Genomic DNA, 17,652 nt, shown 5'->3' on the forward strand with positions numbered 1-17,652 from the left:
GTTGGCTGATGAGAAGCTCAACATGACCCGGCAATGTGCAGTTGCAGCCCAGGAGGCCAACTGTATCCTGGGCTGCATCAAAAGAAGTGTGACCAGCAGGTTGAGGGAGGTGATTCTGCCCCTCTACTCTGCTCTGGTGAGACCCCACCTGGAGCACTGTGTCCAGTTCTGGAGGCCCCAGCACAGGAAAGACGTGGACCTGTTGGAGCAGGTCCAGAAGAGGGCCACAAAAATGGTGAAAGGGCTGGAACACCTCTCCTATGAAGAAAGGCTGAGAGAGTTGGGGTTGTTCAGCCTGGAGAAGAGAAGGCTTTGGGGAGACCTTATTGCAGCCTATCAGTACTTACAGGGGGCTTATAAAAAAGATGGGGCAAACTTTTTAGCAGGGCCTGTTGCGACAGGACAAGGGGGAATGGCTTTAAAGGGTAGATTTAGACTAGATATAAGGAAGAAATTCTTCACTATGAGGGTGGTGAGGCACTGGAACAGGTTGCCCAGAGAAGTTGTGGATGCCCCATCCTGGAAGTGTTCAAGGTCAGGTTGGCTGGGGCTTTGAGCAACCTGGTCTAGTTGACGATGTCCCTGCCCATGGCAGGAGGGTTGGAACTAGATGATCTTAAGGTCCCTTCCAACCCAAACCATTCTGTGATTCTTTGATTCTATGATTCATAACCACTAAAAGCTTTAGCATTAAATAAATTATATAGTCCTAATCAACGTTTTATAGCTACAAACCAAACTTGGATTTAAAGAGAAGGATACTATGAAAGCATGAAAGTACAATGTGTTCTTGAGGTTTGACAGAAATTTGTTGCTTAACTAGAGAAGAATTGTCTGCTTGGATAAAAACGTTCTTCTATTTCAAGGCAGAAATGAGACTCGGAATACTGTGAGTTCCTAAACAGAGTTCTTTATATTAATATATTTGTTTTAGCCTCATTAAAATGAGTGAAATCTCATCAGCTTATGTAACCAGAGCATTTTGCCCACTGTTAGTATGTAGCTGAAGGGCAGTCTTGTTGATAATTGTGAAACATAAAGAGAGGCTCTTGGTTCCCAGTCCCAAGTTCCCCTGTCTGGAGCAGATTCCCTATAAACTGTGGCCCGTGGCCCTATTATTGCATATTCTGTGTTCTCTGTATACCCCTTCATATAAAATGTATGCTATCAGCTGGTCTCACACAGACAATTAACTAGTGAAGGTTAAAAAAGGAAAATGCAGGTCAGAATGTAGAGGATTTCTGTGCACCAGCTTTTAATTGTCCAGCAGGACATACCTGAAATGGAGCCAAGCAGTGACTGGGAGAAAGGCTCAGTGATTTTTGAGTTTTGATAGACTTTATGGTCATCCAGGGGCTGTGCAGACACAGAGACAGAAGTCTTCCCATTTTCTTCTGTGAGAATAGGATTGCAGATGCCAAAGGGCCACCCGTGCAACAGGGTGGGAAGATTAAGATTTTTGAGCTCTGGTTCCTATTTAAGTTCTTTGTCTCTGTCACTATTCTCCTTTTGAAGCCTGGTCCTCTGCAAACAACTGCTAGTAATCTAAAGTTGAAATCTTATGAGCTGAATTTCTCATGTGTGGCTGTGAAAGTATTAGTTGTCTTCCATGATTCTTCAAAACACACAACATGAGACAGGCCCTGGATTTGTCTAGTTTGGGTCTCTTCCCCCACCCACCTGCATGGTTTGTAAACTCTCCCAAAGCATCTTGCCCGTTCCCTTCATCCTCCTTATAAATGACATGTTAAAAGCTCCCTTAGAGAATTTGACATGTGGCACCCTAGAAATACATAACCTCAGCCAAAATTTTGAATAGAGAGATGTGACTTTGTGAAGATGGTGGACTACATTGTTTGCCGACACATGCATGCACGTGGCTGTTGACATATGTAAGTGTGTGTATGCATATTTTATCTGTAGAGTTCACCAGTGTAAATATTAACAGTACATACACCAAACGATCTACAAATAAGAAGTGCCTGACATCTGTTACAGAAGTCGACTCATTAAAAGCTGAATGGAGTTACAGAAATATGTGGTTTGGTTGTAGGTCTTTCAGAGGCTAAAGCCTTCAGACTTTTGTCTGCTGACCCTCATAAGGATGTGCTACTTGTGACTGCTCTGTTGATCTTGACAGGACTGCTCATTTAAAATTAAAAATGTACTTGAACGTTTTGCAGGACCCAGGCTGAATACTTAGCGGTTTGTGGTCCTGGAGCTAAGACTGAAGTAGCTATCAGTATTTTTGGAAGGCTGAAAAGATGGAGGAGAGAGAAACTTCTTAAGATACTCTAAAAGTAACTTTATGAAAATGAGAAGTAAAATTTGTCATATTGGGGAAAGCTGCCTGACAGTTCTTTTATAGACTAGCAGAAGTCATATATTTAAAACTAGACAAAAGGAAAGAAAGCAATGCTGAAAAATTAAATAGGCTTAAAGAGAACACTCATGAAATAAAGTAGAAGGTTATCTACAGTAGTTACTTGATACTTAAACCTTGACTTGAGTGCTGCCTGTCGTATTACAGATTAAGAAGTCTAATCTTAGGCTCCTGTTCATGAATGATTTGGCATAAGACTCTTCTATTGTTGATTTCCAAGACTGAGTTTGTTTGGAGATTGTCATTCCTGAATTCACAATTGCCTGCTCAAGTAAGAAAAAAAATTTCTTTGTGCCAATGAAAGAATCTGCAGAGCCAGTTAGCTATAAAGTAAATTTATGACGTGAATATATTTGGAAAAAAAAAAAAAAATTGTACTAATGGAAAAGTCAGTAATGTTCTGAAAATAGTTGTACTCAGTAAAGTTTCTGCATTAAAAATGATAGTTAGAAGCAAATATTTGCATTTTGAAGTGGAGGAAGATGAGACTTTTTAAAAAACATATATTTATCAAGATTATCTAATTGTGCCTTTCTTCTTCTTCTCTCTCTCCCTCCCCCCCTCCCTCTCCACAATATTTGCCCCCACCACGAACACCATCCACTTTTCCGACTTTCAAAGTATGCTTTACATTCAACTTTTTGAGGGAACGTGTGTAATGTAAACATTAAGCATATCCTCTGGGACTGTGGCTTTTAAGTGTTTTTCTTTCTGAAGTTCTGTTTTCCAAAGTATGTTAAAGATGGTTCTTAGAATCTGTCTTGTGAACTACCTGGTTTTTCAGGCTGGCTTGTGGTAGACTGTGAAGCTCGGACAGACGAAATCACAGCATTAATAGTTATTTTGCCATAGCAGTGTTGAGTATGCTGCTTAGGTAGAGAACAGTGGTTTTGCACAGGGAGTTTGTGGCATTCCAGTGTCCAGACTTAAATTATTGTTTTCTTAGTGCAGAACCTAGATGCTATATAGAACTTCTTTTCAGGAACTGTTGAATATTAACTTCAAATGTTTTCCCTTGAGATGGCAAAGGACATGAGCAAGCTTAATCTATGTATTTTTCCCGTTAATTAAGGAAAGACCAAAATCACATTTAAAACAGTGTAAAGGGTGACTGCTCTCCCCTATGTAAGTATATGCTAAATCTGGTTAATCAAATGGAGTTTTGCTGAGAATTTGAAAAATGCACAAGCTAGGTAGTGAGAACGAGTATCAGGTTAATTCTATACTTGATCATTTTTGTTATTTTTAGTGGGGGAAAAAAAGGCTATGTTCTTCTCTTGCACGTGCATCTTCTTGGCAAATATATTGTTCTGGTGAACCATGACACTTGCCATTTTCATTATGCTTCTAGGTAGGTTTCCTTTGGTGTGACCATGGTCAAGAAGTTCACGTGAACATAAGACGCAGCTTGTCAAACATATGTTCAGTGAGTGCTTGACTAATGTTATTCTGATGGAAAAGTTCTGGCTCCTTTTTTAGAAACAATAAGAAAAATGTATGGGAACAGTTAGCCTTTTTATGGCTGACTTTGAAGACGTTACATGACTTATTTCTTCATTTCAGCCTGTCCCTCTGGAATTATGAAGTCACTAAGTTCTGGCATCTATTTTCTCAGTACTGTCAAGAGCTGCGTATTAATCTTCACAGAGATAGTTTGGTGTTTTCTTTGTGTGGCTAACTGTAGAGTTATCAGTCTTTAAAAACAAAAAAAATTAATGCTCCAAAATCATAAAATGATACAAACAATTGCTGTATCCAGACTCAATAAAAAGGTTGTAGCAAACTACGTGCAGAAAAAACCTCTTGACCTCCAATAATTTTATTTCACCTAGAATTACCCTGTTTTGCATAACTGAAGACAACACTGTTTTAAGGTAGTTGTGTTTCTATGCACGACAAGAAATCATGTAAGTTAACAAAGTGGTAATTTATGGCCTGGTGCAATCTCCACCTAGACATTTGTAGGTTGAGTTACGCAATTCACATGCCCTGTTATATAGTTAATTTGGTTACAACACCTTATTCAGTGTTTCAGCAATAGGCACTGTTGACAAGAATGGCCATGCCCAGTTTTATTTCAGAGCTTAAGTGTCTTATTTATCCAAGACCTTTTTTCATGGATAGGTTTGTTACCCTCTTCAGTATTCGAGGTGCTTGAAGTTCTCAAAAACCTAAATTCTCTGTGGTCAGCTGGTGAATTCAGAGGCAGTAGTGGGTATGGGCAGCATTCTGGTTTGGGGCATAGAGTTGCCCTTCAGCAAGGGTAACTGCAGTTTAATAGTGGAAGAGTTCTATGGGTTCTTTCAGAACTCAATTTTATTTTAGTTTTTGTCTCTTTTTCACAGGTTTGACTGAATTTTAAGTTTGTGTCTAGCACTATGGTAACTGTTGAAGTGGGAAGGTATGACCATGGAGTGGAAAATTAGGAGGTTCTAACTTAAATAAAAATGACTGGTAGTGAGAACAACGTGGCTTGAAAAGTGTCTTCCACAAAAACATGTGAACACCAGGCTCTGTTTTTCTCCTTTCTACCACTTCTTTGCAACCAAAATGTTTTACTACTATTCCTCTTATCAGAAGCAGAGTTGGTTTCACATATCATAAAAGGAAGCAAACTTTTTTTGTTTTGCCAATCACTTTTTTTAAGAGTTCCTCTACTTTTTCAGCCTTTAATCTGCATTGTAGTGTTGTGTCTGTGTCACTCTTGACATGTTTCAGAGCACATTGGATGAGTTTGTTTAGAGAAGCAGTTCTTTTATTTTCCTTTGTGTCTGTTCAGAAACACAAGAGCGGGCAAAACGTGTCAGCAGACATAAGCTGAATGATCCCACAGACAAACTCTTGTTGCTGCCAGAAGAAAAATACCATTCAGTTGAATTGGCGTTTTAATGGTAACACTGTGTGTATTCAGTTATAAAATTGTCTTCCTCAGTCTGTGACAATTTTCAAGGTGACTGTGAGTGGGGTCAATGTACTGTACTGGGGTATTTGTTCATAGATAGAGACTTAGGTAGGTGTGGGTTTTTTTTTTTTTTTATAATTAACTGCTTTTCGCATAAAAGCACTTAAGTAGAATACTGTGATTTGTGGAATGATTGTGTGAATAGTGTGTACGCCAACACATGGAAATGGTAGCTGCTAGGTTGAAACCGAAGTCCACTTGGAGGCATCTGTTGTCATGTGCACTTGGTTGTCCAGTCGGTGGGTAGAGGTTGTGTGTGTGTCCATGGCACAGAACTGCTCTACCTTTCTAGCTGACTGACTTTTTCTAGCTGTGTAGAACTGACTGAACAGCTTCACATACGAGATGGCCAGAGCTGATCTGCATAGGCTATAGGGAGCCTCTTCAAAATGCTGATGTCCATAGGCTCAGGTCGAAGCCAGGGCGGTTTGAAGGTGGTGACTTCTAAGAAAAGCAAAGTGTCTCCCCTTTCATCTGGGTCTTGTGTGTTCTGATTCTTTGACATGGCAAAAACTGTTTCAGCCAAGGGGCTAGTATTTTGGTCTTGTCATCTCGTAAGAAAGGTGACAAGGTGACTTTTCTTTTGCTAAGAAAACTCCCGAGGCACTGCAGTTGAGGAAGCAGTGGTAGGTCACACAGGGTCTGTGGTGGTATGGCAGTGCTGCAAGCCACATGGCTGGGTTGTGTTACATAGCTGTGGATGTTTTCTGAACTAGACCATAGTGAGAGCTGCGTGGTGAGAAGATACTTACTCTGCAGAAGGCTATTGATGTTGTAGAACATAAAGGTGGTGGTTGTGGAATATGTGTGGCCTTGTTTGTAAGGGAAATATTTCTCCTCTGTCTTTAAGCGTATAGATGATAGTTTAAAAATCACAACACTGCACAAAGCCAAAAATAGGCAATCGCTTAGGGGAGTGTTAAATTGATGGTTTGTCATCTGTAAGGGCATGAGCTGTGAGTTTTCAGTATAGTAAAGGTCTAAATGTAGCTTGGGGAATGGTGGTGGTATGGAGTCAGGAAGCCTAGCAACTGGATATTTTAGTTGAGAGTCAGATGCTATTTCGTTTAAAGTTAAAAGCTGTCAAACCACTTGCATAGATAAATAGGCCATCTCTTGACGGGAAGGTTTCTGTGTATAATGAAAGTTTAACTCCTGTGTTTAGAAGCAAATCAGGCCATGATCTAAAGTAACAGGTGTCCAGCCAGTGTGGTCGTTCTTCTTAAAATGTCAACAGATATTTTACACAAGTAAAATCAGTGTGTAGAAAATAATAACAGTATGGTTGGGTTGCATTATCTGAGCTTGCAGAGCTTACTTCTTCATGTGAGGAACGTTTATGTATAGATTTAGTTGAAGACTCTATACCATGGGTTAGCAATAGTTACAAGCATGTAACTTTACAAAAACATCACACAATCAGTGGTGTAATGTGTCTAAAAAGATAAGAGTCTTGGTAGCAGTGCGGTCTGCCTTATCGCTATAGTTGGGTGGAATGAATGATTTGTGTATCACTGAGCAAATACACTGCTTACTGCAACATTTTTCAAGGGATGGATGACTGAGGATTTTGTTTCTGATTCTTCTTTGCGTGGTGTATTGTGGTTTTGTTTTTCATTTGTTTTGATGAGAAATCTTGGGCAAATCTCTATTCCTGCCATAGCTTTCTCTTTCAAGACATTCAATGTTATTTAGCTGGTTTGTGAGCACAGCGCAGTTCTCTGCTTTTCCTTTTCCCTCCTCCCACTCCTGCAGATGCCTGCTGGAAGAGGTACTGAAATTCTGTCTGCCTGAATAGCATAGGCCTGGGCCAATGCTGTGCCAGCCTTTTGTGATGGTGTTTTAAAACATACGAAGCAGCAGCTGTGCTCTTGCATGCTCATTACAACAGCACTGCTTGTCAAACAATTTAGATGAATTAGAAGGGGAAAAGTAAAAATGTGTTTCAAAACCTAGAATAAGTATAAACACTTTTGGGAACACTTTGGGGGATGCTGAGACAGACTCAAGGAATGTTTGTGATAAAAGCACTCCTTTCCATTGCTGCATCCCCAAATGCAAAAAACATGGTGCTAATGTGCCGCTGAACTGTTTATAAAGAAACAGAGGTGCTGACCTGCTGCCTTAATTTGAGCAGATGAATTATATAAACTGCATTAAATGGTGAAGTAAGAACTAACGCTTTTATTAAAGGATTTTCAGTTAGTTGAAGTTGTTGTGGAATTATCTGACAGTTTATTTTTGTAGAAAATGCTGATTCTTCAAAAGGGAAATGTTTTGTGGAAACATTTGTTTTGATGACTTTGCATCAGATTGTCATCCTGGTTCGCATGGTTGGAGCCTTGACCTTCCAGCTCTGTTGCAGTCATCCCACAGTAGCTAGCTGTATGCTGATAAAATGGTTGAGGAGTTTCAGCTGTGGTAGCGTTGTGATCTTCTCACTGTTCTTAGGTGTTTCTATCCAAGTAGATCTTTCAGTTTCAAATGTTACTGTCAAGTTTATTCCACTTAAGTGATAACTTGTAAACTTTGGTTTTGTTTCATTGATTACAGCAAGACTTAGATGAGAGTGAAACACTTCCTGCTAAAAGAAACAGTACTGCCCTTTCCACATCCCCAGTTCTCATTCCTTTGTCAGCTCTTCTTCATCCTGGCACTATGGTTTGTGCTACACTGGGTATTGCCTACATGGAAGGTAAGACTAATGCTTGTCTGGGTCACCAGAATTTTAATACCTGTCTTGCAGACCCTAGAAGGCAAGAGGGTGATAAGAATATAGGGGAGGGAAAAAAATGGATTAAAAATACTTCCCCACCCCACCCCCAGGAGACAGGAAGGTGAGTAGCTGAGGAGAGATGGGGTCTCTTCCCCTTGTCAGGAATTTTAGCTTCCTGTGCTGGTTGACCTGTATAGCCTTGGTTGTAGATTCTGGTTATCATATAGGAACGCTAATTATCCATTCATTGTTTTCAGAGGCAATCTTTTTTTAAGAGTTACTAAACTATCAGTTTTCTAATTTTTGCTTACCGGTGTTTGTTCTCTAAGGTTATTACAAATTTTAACACACTTTTCAAGTTCTGTGTTGCCCCTGTTAAAGGTCTGATTTTCATGGTGACATATCAAGTCCACACTACAAAATGCAGAATCATTTTTCTTTATTGCTTGTCAAAAGCAATGTCATTAAATTGCAACCAGCAGCCTTCTAATTCACCCTGTGATTTGTTCATCTTTTGTCTGAATACTAAGCAGCTTACTTTGTGAAAGTCGTATTGTCTTTAAATATATGAGCAGATGCAAAAGAGGAAATATACACAGTTGCTTAACAGACCCTTGTTATCATTTGGTAGATATTCTTTCTCCATCACCTTCCAGCACAGGATGCATTCTTGCTTCTACAGGTGGGACTGGGGGGATAGAAAAGAAGTAGCAACATTATACCGCCAAAATAAATAGTTCCTGGGCCTCATCTACCACTCCAATCTCATCAGGACAGCTGTTACCCAAATGTTTGAACTGCTTAATGGTGTGGGGATTGGATACTATTTTGGTGGGGCAGCATAATTAGTGACAGGTGGTGCTGCAAACTAATACCTGTTTTCTCTGATAATTTTGGCTTAAATATGCATAGCTCAAAACCAGTCCTGGCACAGATTAGTGCTTCCAGTGGAGCATTTAACCAAACGAGCAGTAAGCTGTTCCCTTCAGTGGTACTGAAAGAGCTAATGTTTCTCTGTACAAGAAGCTTTACCAACAGCTCTGTTAGCTGTCTAGCTTTCCACATATTTCATGCCATGGATGTTTGGTGTCTCTTGCTACCTCTGCTGATGTGATTGAAAGCCAAAACGTGTTACAAATGTGGGAGAGTTGGTGATGGGTGGCAATTTGCACTCCCAACCTTGGGTCACATGTACAAGTGCTAAGGAAAAGGGTTGCTGCAGAATTTTGCTGTACTGTTAATTAGCTCCTCTGAGGTTACAGGTTTATGCATCTGAGGTTTGTATAGCCGAAAAGAGCAATGTTCACAGCTCTTTACACTGAGCGTATGAGGTTGGGTTATGTTAAGCTAGCAACGAGCACACACACACACAAAAAAAATTGATGGATCTAGGAGCTGACAATAGCCTAAAAATAGGGACAAGCACCATTTGTAGTTAATATATGATGCGTGTGTGAATACTGTAGGTATCTGAGCATAAGTCAGAAAATAAGTCCCAATTTGATCTTTGCAATTTGTTGCTCAATTTGAGTCAAGTTGGGCCCCAGCTTCACCTCCTGGTGGGAGCCTGGTGACATCGTGCAGGTCTGTAACAGAGCACCCACATGGGACATACCTGCTCCAAATGCTGTAGCTGCTGGACATGCTTCATTCAGTGCCTCTGTTTTCATTAGATGTCAAGGAATCCAGCCATGACATGCCTCTCTCTAGAAGACCAAGTTTTCTTAATTCCAGTGTTCACAGAGAAACTTGCATTGTTGGGTTGTTTTTTTCCAAAGATTTTGCCAATTAGTCAACACTAGAGTGGTTGTGTCTTGTCTTAGAAGTACAGCTAATGGAGAGGGCTGAGGCATATGCCAGTTCATTGCAGGCGACACACAACAGAAAAAGCAGCACATAGATCTCTGGTACTGTTGTTTTTTGTAACAGATAGTCAATGTGTGCAAAGTTTATTTAAATGACCTAGAAAAAGCTTGCTTGTTCTTTGTGCTGAAGAAAAAAACAGCCCCTGCTTTGACAGAATTTTCATATCTCTTTAAGAGCTACCTACAGAGGGGGAGATATATCCCTGCTTCAATAGCAGAATTTGGTGCCTTTGCTTAGTCCCAGATATAACTGCCTCATTGACATCAGTTTGAATTGGTGCCTCTTTGCCTCTGAAAAGAACAGAAAACGACATAGTAACCTCTCTTGTTAGGATTTAAGTGAAAGCTGAGTTCTTGCCAAGCTGAGAAAGCCTTATTTCTTTCACTGTTATCTTGGACCCCAAAAAAGAAAGAGAGTTTGTGCCTTTCTGTTTGAAAGTTAGCCAGAAAATGATCTTTGAGGGGAGATATTCCCATGCCATACTTAGGTACCCAACTGCCCGAGTTGAGCTAGCCAGCTCAACTCCCTTTACAGTCACTGGAGAAGGGTGGCTTTCTCTTTGGGCTGAGTCAGAGCAGTAGTGTAACCTCTGCAGGAAGCTGCTACTTCTCTCCACCTCTCGTTTGAGGAGCCTCGCTGGCAAGCTCACCCTTTGGAATTGGGTTCTAAAATTGGACCTTGTGTTTAATGCCGCTTCCCATCAGAGGACTCTGATTATTTAGAAATAATAATGATTTGTTTCAGTGCCAAACTTTGTGAGCGCAATTGCTTTTATGGACCATAAAAAGGAAGGAGGCAAAAATGTATGTTCTTGTTTTGAAAAATGACTATAATTAAACAATCGAGTTTAAAAACAAAAATGCCCCCTAAAATAAAACACTGTAAATGTGAGTTTATTGGGTAATTTCTTAATGTGGTGTAAAAGACTGAGCAAAAGGGTCATCTCACTCTCCTATTCCAGTTCAAGAAAATAGAGCTTTGTAAAAATTCCTGCACTGGAGGCTCCCTAGTGGACATCGACCTTGATTCAGTAACACGAGACTGGCTTGCATATATTTTAGACTCTCGCGGTCATTAAAGCACTGTTCCTGATAAAACTGTGATGAAGGCAAGTGTCCTTTTAATCTCCATTAAAATAATTGTTTTGCCTATGAAGCAAATTGAAGCCTTATACTATTTTTTTCTTTTTTTTTTCCTTTTAATAGAAGCCCTTATGGTTGTTATAGCAGTCATTTCGAAAGCAAATTCAGAAAATCTTCTATTAGGCATTGCAGCCCAACACAGAGGAGCACTGAAGGGTTCTGAGTAGAGAAGATTTTCATACTGAAAATCTTAAGGCAATAATAAAGCCATCAATATGTACAACCCTATAATTTTATGTATTACTTGGAACTTCAGCTTCTTTGCTTCCCTGAGTACAGAGCATGGTATTGAATATGGCTCAAGTTCCTATCCTAGAAAAAGACTCGTTTACAGAATGAATTCTTGCTGGCCTGGAAAAGCCCTTTCTCAAGTAGTTATGTCAACTCATTCAGTTGATTCTGAAGACATTGGACAATTAGGCTTGAGTTGGAAAAAATATCTCAAGGCCCCCACCCCCTTTCTTTAAATTTATGAGTTGTGACTCTGGGATTGGCATTGTTATTGATGTAGGAAGGGAGTTGGTTAGAAGAAGCTTTCAGCAGCTAGGGCTAGCCCTACTGCCATCAATAAGTCCATTTTCTTTCCCCGTGCTGTGAAAAAGCTGCAGTGCCTATTTTCTTGGATTTTTAATTAGTCAAGTTAAGGTAAATGTGCATTTGTTTCCCTTCTCAAGTAACAGAGTATATCCTTCTGGCCTAGCTATTCCTTTTGTGCAGTTGGCCTGGTTCTGCCAAGCTGTCAGTGTCGGGTGCCATTGAATCACAGTCTTCCCTGGTCTGTGTGTGTCCTCTGCCTCCTCACTATGTACCAGCGTGCAAAACCAACCTATTCTGGCAGCTTCACAGTGCAGTCCACGAAAAACCACAGGAGCAAGGTTATGAAGAGTTAAGACTCTCCTGACTAAATTCACTGTCTATGTTTTTTACACACTTGGGGGAAAGTCTTACCGTTGGAACCACTTCTGTGTGTTACTAGAATAACTCTGTCCTCTTAATTTGAATTTCTTCATATACTTCTTTTCCAAATGTATTTTTGTCCTCAGTGGTAATCCCAAATTTTTTGTGTGTGTGTCATTTACAGAACTGTAGATCTATTCTATTACAATTAAATTCAGTTCAGAGAAGAGTAGTTAGTTAAACAGTAATTGTCAATAAAGCAGTTAAAAGCCTTTGGTAAAATTGGATAACAAGCATGATGGGATTACTGTTCGTGACTTACAACAAAAGAATGTATTGTTTTCTGAAGCAGACCATGGAATGGACAGGCTAAATTGGACCTGATATGAAAGGAATAAATTAAATTTAGAGCAAAATACAGTTTTTTGGAAATGTACACAGTCAGATAGTTTTCAGAAATTGTTGCACTTGAGATTTTAGCGCATCCCTGATGTACGTAAACTCAGCTCTTAGGGCAAAGAATATCCATACGTATGCATACATAATCTGGGATTTTACTTTCTTATATTTTGTTGTGAGTGCTGGCTGATGCAAAACTTTGAGGGGTTGGGTTGTATGAGCATGTTAATGCATTTCCATGGAAAATGTAAGCTTAAAGGAAAACCCAGAACCTAGATGAATTAATCGTACTTTGCCTTGGGACAGAAATCATACACAGCAAAACCTGTAAATTATGCATGGCTTGGACACAAGTCTCAAGCTGTCAGCAGTCATGCTCAGTGCTCCCTCTATTAATGAAGCTATCTTTCAGCCCCAATCTTTTTCACCCTTAAGATTGTAATTGTGACTCTTAGATTGGAGTAGAAATGCTTGGTCCTCTTCAAAAAAAAAAAAAAAAGGATACTAATGCTGACCTGCTTCAGAGTTTATTAGAGTGATACACAGTTGCTTGGCGGACTTGGCTTGATGGCGAATGGATGCAGTGTTCAGTCGACTTGAGAAACTCTTAAATGAAGTTATAGTTAAGTAATAGTGGAGAGGAATAGCGTTATACCAAGAACTCAAACCTCTGCTTTTGGGTGTAACAGGGATATAGTGAGAACAGTGGGAGAGCACTAATAATTAAAGTGTAGTTTGAGTGGCAAGAAATTTGACAATTTGTCCTTTCGGTCTTCCCACTAGAGCAATTCCTGTAGTGGAAAAAGGGCTGAAACCCACCATGTTGTATGTCAGTGGTCAGAAAGAACAGAGTAGCGTGGCAGCTGAAAACACTGGTCTCTCTCATGTGTTGCATTCCCACCCCTGGAAATTAACAGTTGTACATTGGAGAATAGTTGATCTTGCCTAGTGTAAAGACTACAGGTCAAACTGTGACCTGAGTTTACCTATTAGTCGGTAATTTAGTATAAATGCATTTTTTGTGTGAATTTAATTACTAGTTTAGAACTGCTGATCATTAAGTTGGTGCTGCTTCTGCTTAGCTGTAGCTTGCTGTTGAAGTGTAGTTGTGCTGGGAGGTTTTATCAAGATGCTTTTAACTTCTTGAATTTGCTACCGAATCTACAGATTTCTGGTCATTGTTCCTGACTTCTTTCATCTAAATTATTTAGTTAATTTTGGCAAGATTTGAGTGCTATTCTGCACTATATCTTTAAGACTTAACTGCCTCCATATCTGAATTCCCAGCTGGTAATGTCTCTTTAGCACGTTTGGCTTAGGTCTAAGGCAAGATCATCATCAGCCACCAGCTTTTCTTCACGTGTGCTTTGCTACGCTTAATGTTTCCATATTCCTATGAGCTACTCTGTCCTTTTGCTCCCTTGAAGATTTTGTATCTAGTGCAAACTTCTTCCAAAGTGTCAGTAACTGCTGTCATAGTTGTGTTCAGTTCTGGGTGAAGCTTACACCAGGCTGGTACCACCACGAGGAAGGAACTAAACTTTTTGTGTACTCCTGTCTATGGAATTGCTCCCTTCCCTTCTTACCTTGTATATTTTTTTTTCCTGTGGCTTCAACTTTTGCTTTCACTCACTTCTTGGCCGTGGACAAGAGTTTAGAAAATTACCTGTTGGGGGGACAAGTAATATCCATACCATGTATTTGTATGTCCTTTAGTACACTGGTTTCCACTTGCAAAATAAATCTACTTGTATGAAATAATTCCCATAAAAACTCGGATACTGTCTGCTGTCCAATTTTGTTTTGTAATGTTTAAAATCTGTGTGTCAGGTTTTCAGTGGCACATTTATAATTCAGAACAGACCATGCTCTCCACTTACCTTGCTCAGTATCCAATCTGTTAGGTCTTCACTTACAAATTCAGTCGCCCTTTCCTTCATTTTTGGGGGCAGCTGAAAAGGCACCTGCAGAATGGCACAGAGGACTGTGGGTTTCTCTCTATTAAAACAAGTCTGGTAACAAAGTATTATGAAAGAAACATAAAGGTAAGGGAACATCGCAACACCAAGTTTAAAAGACAGAAAACCGCCAGCAGCTTCAGGATGTATTAGAAGTGGAGTTCCCGGCTGTGTATCAACACATGCATCACTTGCTCTTCTGTGGCATTGTGCGTTGCAGGTTTTAAGCGTTCCAGGCCTGAACTTCTCAGTTTTCCCTCTGGATGTTCTCACGTTTTAAATTATTCTTCCAAAGGTTCTTCTCGAGTTAGCTGGATATGTTAGATTCCTGTTAAATGGAACAGCAAGTTTAGCCCTAGAGCAAAATCAAAACTAAAAATCAATTTGCAACAATTGTAAGTATCTATGTACAAGCAGAAATGCCTTTTCATGTGTTCTGCTGGCTTAAATCCTGCTGAAAATGTGGGAGAGTGACCATTCCCCTTTGATAAGGACCAATAGTGGTTTTGTCTCCAAAAGGCTGTTCTGAAGGGTAAATTATGGTGCATATATATTATGTTTATAAAATGAATTAACCATCATTGTGCTGAGTACCCACAAAATTACTAAAAACACAAATGTTCCAGGCATTTTTTTTTTTTTTTAACAAGATGTAACTTGGTGGGGTTTCTTGTTTTGGGGGATTTTTTGTTTGTTTGTTTTTTTTTTTTCTTTTTTTTCTTTAAAAGTCTTAAAGTATAGAGTAGGGAAGAAGTGGAGTAAAAGAGGCACTTCTAAAACTTCCCTCCTGCCCTCTTGCAACCTGTTCAAACGGTGTTAGTGCCTGAGCTCCTTCTGTGTTCCTCGGTTTCAATAGGCAGATTTCTCCCACTGTTTCAGAGCAGTAAGAAATTTCCCCACCTGTGCCTGTTGGATTTTGCTATGCTCAAGTTTAATGTTCCCAACTCTCTATTTTCTCTGTGCCTTTTTTTTGCAGATTTTTAATAGATGAACTGTAGTGAGTGAAAACACAGCAACAAATATTATATCAGATTAAATCACGTGTTTAAAGCTGTCATTTTCTATTCCTACATGGAAAATTGGGGAGCATTTTATAGCTGGATATAAGAGACTGCCAGCTTTCTAATATAACACAGTTGTATAGTAGAAGGGTCTCTCATACCTAACAGTGAGTCTTTAAAGTACTGGACTGTAAATTCACAATATATTTAGATATAGAAAAGATGTCTATTTGTTTTTGAGGGTTTTTTCTTATGCTTGTTTTATATGTATTAGCATATAATTTACTTTATATGTAGTTAGTGTTTTGTTTACCATGACAGCTGGTTTTGCAAGTTAAATACAACAACCAGTTTCATTGTTTTGTTAAAATACTCCAAAATAGTTATATGAGTTTTTCTGTAAAACCACTCAAATTATTATCTTCTGCTGGAAGAGCTTTGAATCGGACAGATTTTGTTATGTTTGCATGGTTTCTCCCTGCTTAGTATCCTCTAGTGTTGAATTCTTCTGAATTGTGCCACATAATGTTGGGTTTGGCTGGTTTTTTGGTATCAGAGGTAAATCCTAAGTAAAATGTCTGATTTTGAAAACAGAAGCTAATAGGATTGACCTAGGTGGGCTCCTTCGGTGCCAGCACTATACTTGGGATTTCTGCACATCTCTACATTTTTCTCCTCCTGTCTTGTCACCAACACCTCTTTTTCACCTCTTTGGAGGGTTTCTGACTGGAAGAAGAGCAAGCGCGCCCTTCTCGCACTGCCTTTGCCCCCTTGGATTGGCGCAGCCCAAGAAGGTCCTCCATGCTTCACAAAACCTGGGCCAGATGATGTCTTCTGGACTGAGGGGTGCTAATCTTTTCTGCCTGGGCCGGCAAATAGCTAGCTTGCTTGAGATGCTTGGAGACTGTATGTGTGAGATATACGGGAAGAAAAAGAGACGCATTCTTCAGAGAGGACCTGAAGTACGTTTATTAGTGCAGAGGAAGGTAGCCAGCCAGGAGGTGTAAGGAGAGGAGTTGTTGGTCCCTTCTGCATCAGTGACTCAACTCTCCGCCTTCTGCATTGATGCAGGAGAGGTAGAAAAGTGGCAGACCTCAGGTGTTGGGCCTCTGGCAAAAGCAACTGCAAACAGCTGCGTCAGTTTTATCCATATAGTATTTATTGGGCAGGAAAGCAACATTATTGCTAAATAAATGTAGCTTTCCCTTTCCCAAAACATTTATCAGTATATCCTTGTATCATGTCTGTAGTACCCATTTCCCACTCCCCCTCCCAAGCACCATCTGAGTTTCAAAACTTGTGGTTTTGTCTAGTTAAGTTGTTCAAAATGTGATCCTTTTTTTTTCTTTTTTCAGATGCTGTAGTGAAAACAGGGAAGAGCTTGTTTGTAAACAGCCTGTATTTTTTCAAAATTTTTTAATGGCATTCAGTATAATTATTTTAAATTCTGCGAGCTGATGGCAAATGATCAGCACTTTTTCTTTTTTTTTTTTTTCTTCAGAGCAATTCCGGGTTGAGCTGAAAGTTTTAAATTGACACTTTTGAGTGATTGGAAGCATACATGGGTTTTCCCCCCTTAGTGTAACAGTTTGGTGGGCATTTCTTTGTGCCTTGTTAGAAAATGTCTTGTGAGTGAGGCCTGTGCTTGGGGGTGGATTTTGGATTATTTTTTTTTCACCCCTTTTGATGCATCTCTGTGCTGGAAGTGATTTGTATGCAGTGTGCATGGTTAATGTTGGCTCTTACCAGAAGAGCAGGTGAATGACCTGCAAAAGAAGCTTGTAGGGAGAAATGCTAATGACTTGGATTTAAAGCTCCTTTAATTGATTTTTAACTTCAGAATTCCAGGTGCATAAATACTAGAAGTGTAGTTGCTGTAGAATGCATAGCCACCTTTTCCATAAAAATTGAATCTGAGTACTTGATATCGAGCTGTTTAAACTAGGAATGGAAAAGTAAAAGCAGTCTTACTTCCTTTATTGCAAATTCTAACCTAGAAAAAGATTGAGTGAAGTCTCAGACATCTCAGTTATTTGACAATAATGTTTTCAATATAAAAATGAAAGGATGTTTGTTTCATCAGAGTGTGAAGCCTTTGGCCAGTATTCAGATCACATTTAGTAGGCCTTTCTAAATGCTCTGTGAAAACATTCCTCTTTCTCAATAAAAGCCAAGCCCAGCTAGGTTTGTATCTCCAGAATTAGGGCTCTAACCAAATCTCCAGTGTCACGTAGCCTGTCTCGTCATGCATTAATTACATTGTGTGTCCCTTTATTTCTACTCTTTTTACCCACCATAGAGCAATCTCTCCTCTTTTTTTTTTTTTTT

At 39.6% G+C, this 17,652-nt stretch overlaps 1 protein-coding gene across 5 annotated transcripts in view; it reads left to right on the forward strand.

Annotated features, from left to right (window-relative positions):
* Window positions 1-17,652, forward strand: part of LRP6 (low density lipoprotein receptor-related protein 6) — a 118,129-nt gene that overhangs the window by 19,524 nt on the left and 80,953 nt on the right. The gene's annotated exons all lie outside the window — the stretch shown is intronic.

The sequence above is a fragment of the Pygoscelis adeliae genome, unplaced genomic scaffold, assembly GCF_000699105.1.
Source record: "Pygoscelis adeliae isolate BGI_AS28 unplaced genomic scaffold, ASM69910v1 Scaffold443, whole genome shotgun sequence".
Lineage (NCBI taxonomy): Eukaryota > Metazoa > Chordata > Aves > Sphenisciformes > Spheniscidae > Pygoscelis > Pygoscelis adeliae.